This window comes from Monodelphis domestica, chromosome 2, assembly GCF_027887165.1.
Source record: "Monodelphis domestica isolate mMonDom1 chromosome 2, mMonDom1.pri, whole genome shotgun sequence".
NCBI classification, from domain to species: domain Eukaryota; kingdom Metazoa; phylum Chordata; class Mammalia; order Didelphimorphia; family Didelphidae; genus Monodelphis; species Monodelphis domestica.
The window spans coordinates 12,133,902-12,146,148 of record NC_077228.1 but is presented as its reverse complement, the minus strand read 5'-3'; the positions used below and the strand labels follow the sequence as shown (position 1 = coordinate 12,146,148).

The following is a 12,247-nucleotide window of genomic DNA, read 5'->3' as shown; positions in this document are numbered from 1 at the left end:
ATGATTATATAAAAAGGAGACAGCTTGGTGGCTCAGTAGATAGAACACTGGACCTAGAATCAAGAAGATTCACCTTCCTGAGTTCAATTGTGGTCTCAGACACTTACTAGCTGGGTGACCCTGGCCAAGTCACTTCACCCTATTTACTTCAATTTTCTCAACTGTAAAATGATCTGGAGAAGGAAATGGCAAACCACTCCAATATCTTTGCTAAGAAAACCCCAACTGGGATCATGTAGAGTCAGATATGACTAAACAATACCAACAAGAATGAGTGAAAATTCACAAATAAAAATTCTGACTGTAACAGGAGAAGCAATGTTTGAGTTAGTCCAACAAGTACTTATTAAACCCCTAACATATGCAAAGCACTTTGCTAACCGTTGGAGAAACAAAGGCAAAATTGGAGCAATACTGTCTCAAGGGACCCGTAACGCTACATGCACAATATACTTCATCTCTAACTCCGTGCCTTCGTACTGAAGCCTGAAGCATGTTCCATTCCATTCACTCCTTCTTGCCATTCCTGGTTTCCTTTAAGATTCAGCTCCAGGACTTAACCCCCATTGCCTAGCTCCGGCCATTTTTCAACCTTGGAACCAATAAACAGAATTGATTCCAAGATGGAAGGGGAGGATTAAAAAAAAAAGACTCAACTCAGGGCACCCTTCTACATGAGATACTTCGGGCTCTGTCTTCCCCCACCCCAGTTACTAGTGTCCTCCCATGCCACAAGACTCTTCCCGACAGAAGAAGGTATTTATCAACTGCTTCCCCCAACGTGAGCCCTAGAGACAGTTAAAACTGGGGGGCAGTGAGCTTCCCAACATTAGCGATTTCTAAGGTTTGGAGTTGTCATCACATTCATAGCTTTTAAAGAGGGTTAGCCAGGAGGCAGCTGGGTAGCTCAGTGGATGGAGAATCAGGCCTAGAGACAGGAGGTCCTGGGTTCAAATCTGGTCTCTGACACTTCCCAGCTGTGTGACCCTAGGCAAGTCACTTCACCCCCACTGCCTAGCCCTTACAGCTCTTCTGCCTTGGAGCCAATATACAGTATTGATTCCAAGATGGAAGGTGAGGGTTTTGTAAAAAACAAATAATGAAATAAAGAGGGTTAGCCACAGGCAGATGAAGGATTCTGCCACAAAAATGCTCATAGAGGATTGGGATCTCTGCTGGTCATGAAGAATCCCCACATTGATAAAAATCACAACTCTGTGATGTATGCAAGTCATCTCACGATCAAGGTAAAATCAGATCTACCTTCTGAGGAATGCCGAGTTCTCAGGCTTTATTCTTCACTGTCTCGGTTACTCAGAAATTGTCAGTTTCTTCCTGAGATTGGAGAGGCAGATAATTGGTATCTTTTTTCCACTAAAGATATGACTTGGTGAATATTATTTCTTAGACACAGTTAAGCAGAGAAATTTGGTCCCTCCTACGTTCTGACCATAAATCATAAAATTAACTTGTGATAATATTTACTGACGGAGAACAGCAAAGATCCTGTCATGGAACCACTAGTAATTATTCAATGATTCATTCCCTCTAGACGTATGTTCTCTAGGGAAGTGGGCAGCACCTACCCCATGGATTATTGTAAAGATCAAAGGAGACAGTGGATGGAATGAATGATATAGACTTTAAAGCACTCTCTACATATAAATAAAATACTATATAAATATAAAGACACCATATGCTGTTTGACTTGGTTGTTTAAAACTCTCAATTCAGGCACTGTCCCATAGAGACAATGCTAGGACCCATGAAGAGGCCCCCAGGCTAAGCCCCAAAGTCTGTCTAAGTACTTAATAATGTACCTGACCTACAGCCAAAGATGCTAGTTGGAGTTCTGGGCTCTAGGAGGAGGAGTCCGTGGATTGGAGGGAGAGGTACGCTGGGCCAACTGGAGGCAGCATTTCTAAACAAAAAGGGACTTTCTTTAGCATTCTTGCCATTTCCTTTTCTTTTGTATGCTTTATCGTTATTTTAATAACAAATTTCCACATAAGTTTTCCATAGTTATATAATTCATGCTGTCTCCCTCCTCCCAACCCTCCTCCCAGAGTTGACAAGCAATTCAGTCTGGGATCTGCATGTATTATCACACAAAACATTTCCGTGTTACTCATTTGTGTAAGTGGATAATCTTATAAAACCAAAACTCCAAATCATATGCCCAGATAAACAAGTGATAAATCGTATGTTTTCATCTGCATTTTGACTCCAACGGTTCTGTCTCTGGAGGTGGCGAGCCTTCTTCATAAGTCCCTGGAGCTGTCCAGCAATGGTATTGCTATTAGTAGCTAAGTCTATCACATTTGATCGTCCCACAACGTTTCAGTTACTGTGTGCAGTGTTCTCCCGGTCCCGCTTATTTCATTCTGCATCAGTTCACATAGGTCTTTCCAGCTCTCTCTGAAACCATCTCTCTACCATCTCTACTGTAGTGGTAGATTTTAGATGTAAGATTAATTGAAATTAATAAATTTAATGATTTTATTTATTTATTTACTCATCTCAATTAACCTTACTTCTAAAATCTACCCCTACAAGGGGCATCTGGGTAACTCAGTGGATTGAGAGCCAGGTCTAGAGACAGGAGGTCCTAGGTTCAAATCTAGCCTCAGACACTTCCCAGCTGTGTGCCTAGGCAAGTCACTCGACCCCCATTGCCTAGCCCTTACCACTCTTCTGTCTTGGAACCAATAAACAGTATTGATTCCAAAATGGAAGGTAAGAGTTTAAAATCTACCACCATACTACTGATCCCAAAAGAGTAAAGCTATTCCTTGTGCTACTCCCAAAATATTGTCTGCTGGACAGTTCCTTACCTCCTCTCAATCCAAATTTCTCTCAATAAAGAAAGAGAACAATAATGGTAATAACTTGCAATTCTATGTAAAATGTTTAAGGTCTGGAAAACAGGAAATAAGCATTTATGTAGTGCCTCTTATGTACCAGGCACAATGCTTTACAAATACTATCTCATTTGATCTTCACAATAACCCTGGAGCTAGGTGCTTTTATGATCCCTATTTTGCCGTTGAGGAAACTGAGGTGAATAGAAGCTAAATGACTTACCCAGGGTCATCAAGCCAGTGTCTGAGATCAGATTTGAATTCAAATCCTCCTGACCCCTGCACTCTATCCACTGTGCCATCTAGCTTACAAACAGTAATGTATTCGCTTTGTTTTTCCATTTTTGTCCATTCTCTCGTTTGTTCCTCTGGTGAGACTGATCCTTCTCCACTGGGTGCTTGAAGATAACTGAAATCCTTGACCTCCCCACACCAATGACTGAGGCACTATCTCTAAGAGTTATTGACGTATGGTCTTAAAGAGTTTTAGTTGACTGTTTCTTTGACGCAACATCCATCCCCAGAGACTACAGGATTCAAAACAGAACAAAAAAGAGCAATGACACAACAGTCATCACTCGAATGACAGAGAAAAGGAGGGGAAGCATCTCGGCGTCTTTCATCTGGTCAAGACCAAACGTTCTGAGTCAGCCGAGTGTTGGAAGATACACACAAAGGAAACCATATGAAAATGAGGGCTTGTCTCAAGACTCATACGCACATACACACTGCATATGTGCAAATATTCGTATCTGTTCAATATAACAAAATTATAATAAATTTTAATATCACCTAAATGGTTGCATATTTAATCTAGAAATCTATTATGAATACGTTCAGTGATAGGATTAATATTCTACATCTGGATATTTCTCTAAATAAGTAGACAGAGAAATGGATGTTCTTAAAAGAACATCTTTTTGCACCTTAAAGTCTGTGAAACAATTTATGCATTCTCTCCTTTGTGCTTTACAACAATCCTGTGAAGTCGGTGTATATCATCCCCATTTTAGAGATAAGAAAACTGAGGCTATGCGATGGCAAATGGATGGTGCAGGGTCACACACATAATAAATATCTGAGCCAGGACTCAGACTCCACGTCCAGAATTCCACCCACTCTGCCATTTGTACTTGCATTAAACAAACATCTCCCTGACCACATGTTCTCTCCCTACCTTTAAGCAGGCTTCTTGGGTCATCCTCTGGCTCCGGCAGGCTTTGGATATGACGTTTTTTAGTCGTTACTTTCCATCTGTGATGGTCCCTTGGAGCCCTGAGGGGAGGCTGCTGTTGCTGAGAGCACAGAAAGGCACACGTTCCTTCTGTGCCAACGGGAGGAGAATGGGCACACGAAGGCCCTGGCATCCTATTGCTGCCAAAAATTCTCTCCAGGGAGACTGCACTCTGGGGGGTCCCAGGAAACTAGCAACGGCTGTGTTCTCCCCTTCAACCTCCGATGAATGGAGGGCGACAGATAGGCTGGCAAAGAGCTCTTTCTTTCTCCCTTTGGCTGGGGACCTAAAAACGAGAGCTCAGCACTGCCTAGAAACAGGGAGCACCCCACCCTCTTCTAACAGGAAGCCTCAGAACACCCCCTCCCTGCACCCAAGCCAACGACCAGTTTGGGTCCTGGAATCGAGGAATCAGAGAGCTGGGAGCCATCTCTAATCAACACTCCCCACCATGAATCCGTCAGAGCAGGGAAAGAAGGCTGGCTTTGGAGTCAGAGAACTTGGCCTCAAATCCTGCCTCTGTGATCTTGAGCACATCCCTCAGTAGCTCTCTGGGGCTTTTTCCTCGTCTGCAACATGAGGAGGGATTAGATGAGATGCTTTCGGAGGTCTCTTTTATCTCGGCATTGAAGATCCTTTCATTAATTTTGTGCAAAATTTAGAGCCAGGGAACAGAATCACACCACTCATCAGTATAGGGGACTTGGTACCCCAATGTTGTTATTGTTCAGTCATTTTTCAGTCATGCCTGGCTCTTTGTGGCCCTATTTATGGTTTTCTTGGCACAGATACTACACTGGTTTGCTCCAACTCAACTTACAGATGAGGAAACTGAGGCACACAGAGTTAAGTGACTTGCCCAGATTCTCACACCTAGTAAGCATCAAAGTAGAATCACTTGACTATCCTCAAGTCTCTAACTGCCTTAACTAATAAGAATTAACTAATTTTAAAAGGGAAATTGGGAAGCTCTTCTCTAACTGAGCTCAAGAATGGTGACAAGTCTTGGGTTCAAATCTAATGCCAGATACTTCCTAACTGTGTAATCCTGGACAAGTCTCAAAATCCCATTTGCATAGCCCTTACCTCTCTCCTGTATTTGGAGAGAGGTCTTAGTATAGAATCTAAGACAGAAGGTAAGGGTTTGTTTTTTTCTTTTAATGGCAAGAAGGATATGGTGGTTGGCCTTGTGTGACACAATAGAATGCCAGCTCCTTGAAAGTAGGGATCCCTTTTGCATTTATCTTTGGTTTGTATGCCCCCTAGCATGGCACCTGGCACACACTAGTTTAAATATTTAATAAATGTTTGTTGAATTTAATTCATGTCATGGAACCATCATTCTGGATATGGAATAAGCCCTTAAAGACCAGCTGGTCCAACTCCCTGATTTTACAGATAAGGAAACTGAGGCTCCATTTCCAAAGCAAGGGAGTGTCTTGCCTAAGATCACAAAGGTAGTGACAGACTCAGGATTTGAAAACAGATTTTCTGACTCCAAACCTAGTGGCATTTCCACTATACCAGATAACCTCCTTAATTGAATTAATTCCTCCAACACCACCCAGAGCCCCTCACAAGCCAGATGAATCCGAAATCCTAATATGCGCACCTTTCTAGCTGGAAAGTCTTTCCCCAATGGCCCAAATTTACCATTCCAGCTTGGCTATCAATCCACTCCTTCATTCAGTCTAGGGTTTGCTCAAGCTGGTGTTCTTAACAATCCTCATGTACACCATCACCTAATTCCATGCCTGGAAAGTGCATTTCTTCCTCTTGGAACTGCTCTTTTCCTTCTATACTCTATTCCAGCACCTTCTGAGTCTTTTTCTCCCTTCAGCTGCTAATGACATCCCGCCCCTCCTCCCACCCCAATGACCATGCATTTCCCTTTTCTAGGTTCATGTGGTCTCTCCCAATAGAATGAAAGGCCCTTGAGGGTTGGGTCTTTGTGTTCCCTGTGCTTAGGCCAATGTCTAGCACATAGTGGGTGCTTCATAAAGCTTAATGATAATGGATTGGACGGGATGATCTCCAAAGTCCCTACCAGTTCTAAATCTGGGGTCTCAAAGAGGTAAATGGCGGTGACTCAGTGGTTAAAGAGATTGGGGACTGACTGGTGCTCCCAAGAATGAGAGAGGTAATTTGTGGTTCCTCAGAAAGTATACAAATACTTTTACTGGGATGGCTCATAAAGGCTGTGGGGAGATGGGCTTCACCAAGATGGCAGGGGACCACATCCATGCTGCAGCAAACCTCCTCAGGTCCTCTAGAAGTTTGATAGATCTTACAGGAAGCCTTGGAACAGAGGAGAATCTGATATCGGTGTGTACTGAATGTTTTCTTTTTTTCAGGCTGTCACTCCCACTCTGGGCCCATGAACGCTTGGTGCCTAGGTTATTTTTGGAGTTCTCCAGGGGCCAAGCTGGCTCCCATCAACCACCTGCTCCTTTGACAAGTGTACCAGGTCCATTTTCAAAATACCAATAACTCCTAGAATAGCAAGCAGCGAGGGCCAAAAGGCAAGGGGCAGGGAGCCTCAGAAACAGAATGCACCAAGCAATCACCCCCAACTCACCATCCATTCCTCTATTGCAGTACCCCTGGCTTCAGAAAAGAGACTGTGGAAAGAGATGAAAGGGGGCTGGATGTGGAGCCCAAAGGCTCAGGTTTAAATTCCACCTTTGTTACCTGAATGAACTTTAACCTCTCTGGACCTCAGTTTCCCTATTTGTAAAATAAAGCCTAAAAATATAAACAATTATAATAATAACTGAAATTTATGGAGTCCTTTAAGGTGGGTAAAGCATTTTACCCATGTTAACTCTTTTTATCCTTACAACAATCTGAGGAGGGAAGTACTATTATTATCCCCATTTTACATCAGAGGAAACTGAGGCAAACAGAGGCTAAGCAACTAATGTCTGATCCTGTGCTCTAACCCCTGGACCACCTAAAGAAAGCCCTTTCTGACTCCAAATCCACGAGTCTGTAGCTTCTTACATATGTAACAAAAGGCTCCAATCTCTACCATGAATTAGCTCCCTATGAACTTTCAGCAACCCCCTGGGTCTCATTTCCATTCCCAACAGTCCCTTTCCTGAAGGGCTTTAAGATTTTCACGGTCCTATGAGGCAGGACTAATATCTAATGGGAAAACTCTAGATGTCCATCATTTCCTTCAAGGATTTTTCCCTGCTGTAAGCAATCTGAGTCTTCTTTCATAACAGGATGAACAGGGAAGCAGGCATTGAGTGATGGCAGCATGTTGCCCGCCATCTTGGGGGAGGAGGAGGGTAAGGAGGGAGGGAGGGAGAGAACACGGATTGCAGAATGTCAGACAATGATTATTAAAATTGTATCAAAACGTAATATGGAAAAAAGTGACCAAAAAAAAGAAGAAAGAACCTTGGGCATGAAATGGGTAGAACTAGATTCAAGATCTGACTCTAACACTTAGTGGCTCCCTATTACTTTCAGGATGGATATAAAGTCCCATCTTTGACAGTTAATGATCTTCCTAACCTGGTCACTTTATTTCCCTCTGTGAACTCTCCAATATCAGCCTGATCACTGTTTCTTGCCCATGACACTGCCCCTCCCACCTCTGGGCCTTTGCCCTGGCTGTGTCCCATGGTTGGAATTGTTTCCCTCCTCCTCTCCATTTTCTGATATCCTTGGATTCTTTCAAGCCTTACTTCAAATACCATTTTCTATAGGAAGCCTCTCTCTACCAAGTCTCTACCCAGCCCCATCAGCCTCCTGAGCCTTCCCCTCTAAGGGTACCTTCTATGTGTGTTCTGTATGTATTTACATGTTGGCTCTCCTTTAGTATGTGAGCTCCTTGAGGGCAGGGATTGTTTTCATTTTTCTTTGTATCCTCATGCTTATGTCCTAGCACACAGTAGGTGCCCAGGAAATTCATGTTGGTATCTCCAGAGCTGAACACAGCTTCTGGCATATTATGGGCACTCAGCAAATTCATGTTGGTATACACAGAACTTAACATAGCTCTTGGCACATAGTAGGTGCTCAGGAAATTCACGTTGGTATCCCCAGAGCTGAACACAACCCCTGGAACATATAGGTATTCAGTAAATTCATGTTGGTATCCCCAGAGCTAAACATAACTCCTGGCACATAGTAGGTGCTCAGGAAATTCATGTTGTTATCCCCAGAGTTTAACTCAGTTGCTGGCACATAGTAGGTGCTTAATAAATATTTGTTACTAGAATGACAAACCTCAGTCTTCCCTTCTGTACAATATGCATAATGCTACTTGTACTATTTGTTGTCATGTGGAAAGCATTTTAGAAACTGCAAAGCAGTCACTGAATATGAGAGTGGGGAGAGAAACCTCTGTGGCCACCTAGTATCAGAGAGCTGTGAATTGCTGCTGGCTGCCTCCACATGAGAAAGTCTGCGACACCTAAGAAGGAAACCCTTGCACGGAGAAAATCTCCTAACAACCAGCTTCCCTCTCTACCACGGTGGGCCAGCACTCAACTGGGCCGCTCTCGTCAGAAACGGGCCAGGAAGAGAGATCAGGGATGATTCGAGTACCGGCCCTTCCTGGCACCTAAGAACAATGCATGTGAGATGTCAGGCCCCAGCTCTCCAGAACAGAGAAGCCTTTGATGTGAATGGTGCTAAAGCGGCAGTGTAAGAGAATGCCGAAATGCCTCTCCTGGTCACTCGTCACTGGGAATATCGAAGGCAGAAAGAATGGCAGAATGACAAAGGTCATTCTTTGAATGACCTGAAAAGGAGGACAAGCCACCTCAGAGGCAAAAGAACAGAGGCTGAGGAGCCAAGAAATGGGTTTTAGCCCAAGCTCCGCCACTATCCAAACTGGGTGACATGGAAGAGTGACTTCCCCTCCTTGATTTCTACATCTCTAAAATGGGTGAGTTGGATCCAATCCCATCGAAGATCCCTTCTGGAACTCAAAATCTAGGATCCAAAAACTCATTAGGTATAGGTAGCTAGGTGGCTCAATGGATAGAGAGGTAGGCCTAGAGGCAAGAGGTCCTGGGTTCAAATCTGGCCTCAGACACTTCCTAGCTGTGTGACCCTGAGCAAGTCACTTAGCCCCCATTGCCTAGCCCTTACTGCTCTTCTGTGTTGGAACCAGTACACAGTATTGATTCTAAGAGTAAAGGTAAGGGTTTTTTTTTTTAATCTACTAGGGCCACACTCCTTCCCCTGACCAGATCAGGATTCAAATCTTTCCAGAGGGATAATACATCCCACCAAATTGGCTCTCAGCTATCTAGAACCTTCACCTATGCAGAATAATGATGACAACAACAATGACATCAACAGAGATAATAATAGAATTCATCAAATAACTGATACCAGATCTGGATTTTTCTCACAGACCTGTTACCCACAGTTATCCAGACATAATATGGATGTGTAAAAATGGATGAGCATAGACAGTGTGGGAGAGATTAGGAATTGATCAACACCTCACATTCCACACCAAGATAAATTCAAAATGGGTGAACGACTTAAACATAAAGAAGGAAACCATAAGTAAATTGGGTAAACACAGAATAGTATACATGTCAGACCTTTGGGAGGGGAAAGACTTTAAAACCAAGCAAGACATAGAAAGAATCACAAAATGTAAAATAAATAATTTCGACTACATCAAATTAAAAAGTTTTTGTACAAACAAAACCAATGTAACTAAAATCAGAAGGGAAACAACAAATTGGGAAAAAATCTTCATAAAAACCTCTAACAAAGGTTTAATTACTCAAATTTATAAAGAGCTAAATCAATTGTACAAAAAACCAAGCCATTCTCCAATTGATAAATGGGCAAGGGACATGGATAGGCAGTTCTCAGATAAAGAAATCAAAGCTATTAATAAGCACATGAAGAAGTGTTCTAAAGCTCTTATAATCAGAGAGATGAAAATCAAAACAACTCTGAGGTATCACCTCACACCTAGCAGATTGGCTAACATGACAGCTATGGAAAGTAATGAATGCTGGAGGGGATGTGGCAAAGTAGGGACATTGATGCATTGCTGGTGGAGTTGTGAATTGATCCAACCATTCTGGAGGGCAATTTGGAACTATGCCCAAAGGGCGACAAAAGACTGTCTGCCCTTTGATCCAGCCATAGCACTGCTGGGTCTGTACTCCAAAGAGATAATGGAGAAAAAGACTTGTACAAGAATATTCATAGCTGCACTCTTTGTGGTGACCAAAAATTGGGGAATGGCTGAACAAACTGTGGTATATGTTGGTGATGAAATACTATTGTGCTAAAAGGAATAATAAAGTGGAGGAATTCCATGGAGACTGGAACGACCTCCAGGAAGTGATGCAGAGCAAGAGGAGCAGAACCAGGAGAACATTGTACACAGAGACTAATACACTGTGGTACAATCGAAGGTGATGGACTTCTCCATTAGGGGCGGTGTAATGTCCCTGAACAATCTGCAGGGATCCAGGAGAAAAAACACTAGCCACAAGCAAAGGACAAATTGTGGGAGTAGAAACACTGACGAAAAGCAACTGCCTGACTACAGCGGTTGAGGGGACATGACAGAGGAGAGACTCTAAACAAACACTCTAATGCAAATATTAACAACATGGCAATGGGTTCGAGTCAAGAACACATGTGATACCCAGTGGAATCACGCGTCGGCTATGGGGGATGGGGGGAAGGAAAAGAAAATGATCTTTGTCTTTAATGAATAATGCTTGGAAATGATCAAATAAAATATTATAAAATTTAAAAAAAGAAAAGAAAAAGGGATGAGCATTTTTATAAACATCTCCACAATTAATGCTCATGGCCTCCAAGTTACATAGAATGGAAGAGAATCAGCAGCAGAAGGTCCACACAATCCCCATTGTCCTGCCTGCTAGGAAAGGTCTCTAGAAGTTGTTCTTAGTGAACATAAATCATGTAACCATGCAAAAATAGTCTAAATTAATTAATTAAATTTAATTTTTTTTAATTGTTCTTAGTGAGCCAACAGAAGAAGGCAGACATTTCAAAAATTTGATTCAACTGCCAAAAGCACTCATTTTATCTTTATGTACTAATCTGCCAAAGGGTAACTAGGTGATAGAATGCCAGGCATGGAGCCAGGAAGACTTCCTCAGTTCAAATCCAGCCACAAATACTTACTAGCTGTGTGATCCTGGACAAGTCACTTCAGTCTATTTGCCTCAGTTTCCTCATCTATAAAATAAGCTGGAGAAAGAAATGGCAAACCATTTCAATATCTTTGCCAAGAAAACCCCAACTGGAGTCATAAAGAGCAGGCTACAACAGAAAAACAACTCATCTGCCAAACATTAAATACAACATTAAATAGAGTAGATGAAGCTCCAGAAGGGATCTCAGAGATCATGGAATCCACCTTCCCCATTTATGAGATGCAGGCAGGATGGTGGCTTGCCTAGGATAATTTCTTTTTTTTTTTTAAACCCTTACCTTCTGTCTTGGAATCAATACTGGGTATTGGCTCCAAGGCAGAAGAGTGGTAAGGGCTAGGCAAGGGGGTCAAGTGACTTGCCCAGGGTCACCCAGCTGGGAAGTATCTAAGACCAGATTTGAAACCAGGACCTCTCATCTCTAGGCCTGACTCAATCCACTGAGCCACCCAGCTGCCCCCTGCCTAGGACCATTTCTAATGGAATTTATCATATATAAAAAGAGAACAAAAGCGTGACAACCACCATCAACAATAACAATGTTTTCCATGCAATCTTTCACTTTATTTCCTTTAGAAGTTTTTTATTATGTGTGATATGTGTCTTCTGCCACAGCCTGGGGAATAAGAAAATATGGATTCCATGAAAGCACTGCCATAATTAATAATAGATTATTTGACCCCTTGGGAATGGGGGGATGGAAAGGGAAGAAGAAAGGAAGAGAATTTGAATCACAAAATATCATAAAAGAATTGTCAAAAATTATTTCTATATGTAATTAAATGAAAAGAGTAATAACAAAATGACAATGTTTTATGGTTTGCAGAACACTTCATAGGAATTCATTTCATTTGATCTTCACAGCAAGCCCATTTCCCAGATGAGAATCAGAAAGGTTGAGACTACCCTTTGGTCACACAGCTAATGGCAGGGGTACAAACTCATTTCTTCCTGATTCTAAGTCCAAA

The 12,247-nt window shown here is 42.4% G+C and overlaps 1 protein-coding gene across 5 annotated transcripts in view; it reads right to left on the bottom strand.

The window, feature by feature from the left end:
- Positions 1-12,247, bottom strand: part of JAK1 (Janus kinase 1) — a 154,106-nt gene that overhangs the window by 109,820 nt on the left and 32,039 nt on the right. For 2 of the 5 annotated variants that reach the window (XM_056815015.1, XM_056815018.1), the window contains one exon: positions 4,039-4,156. The exons of the other annotated variants lie outside the window; for them this stretch is intronic. The gene's annotated coding sequence lies outside the window, so the exon portion shown is untranslated. Of the gene's footprint in view, positions 1-4,038; positions 4,157-12,247 lie in introns of those variants that run through there. 5 annotated transcript variants of the gene reach the window in all.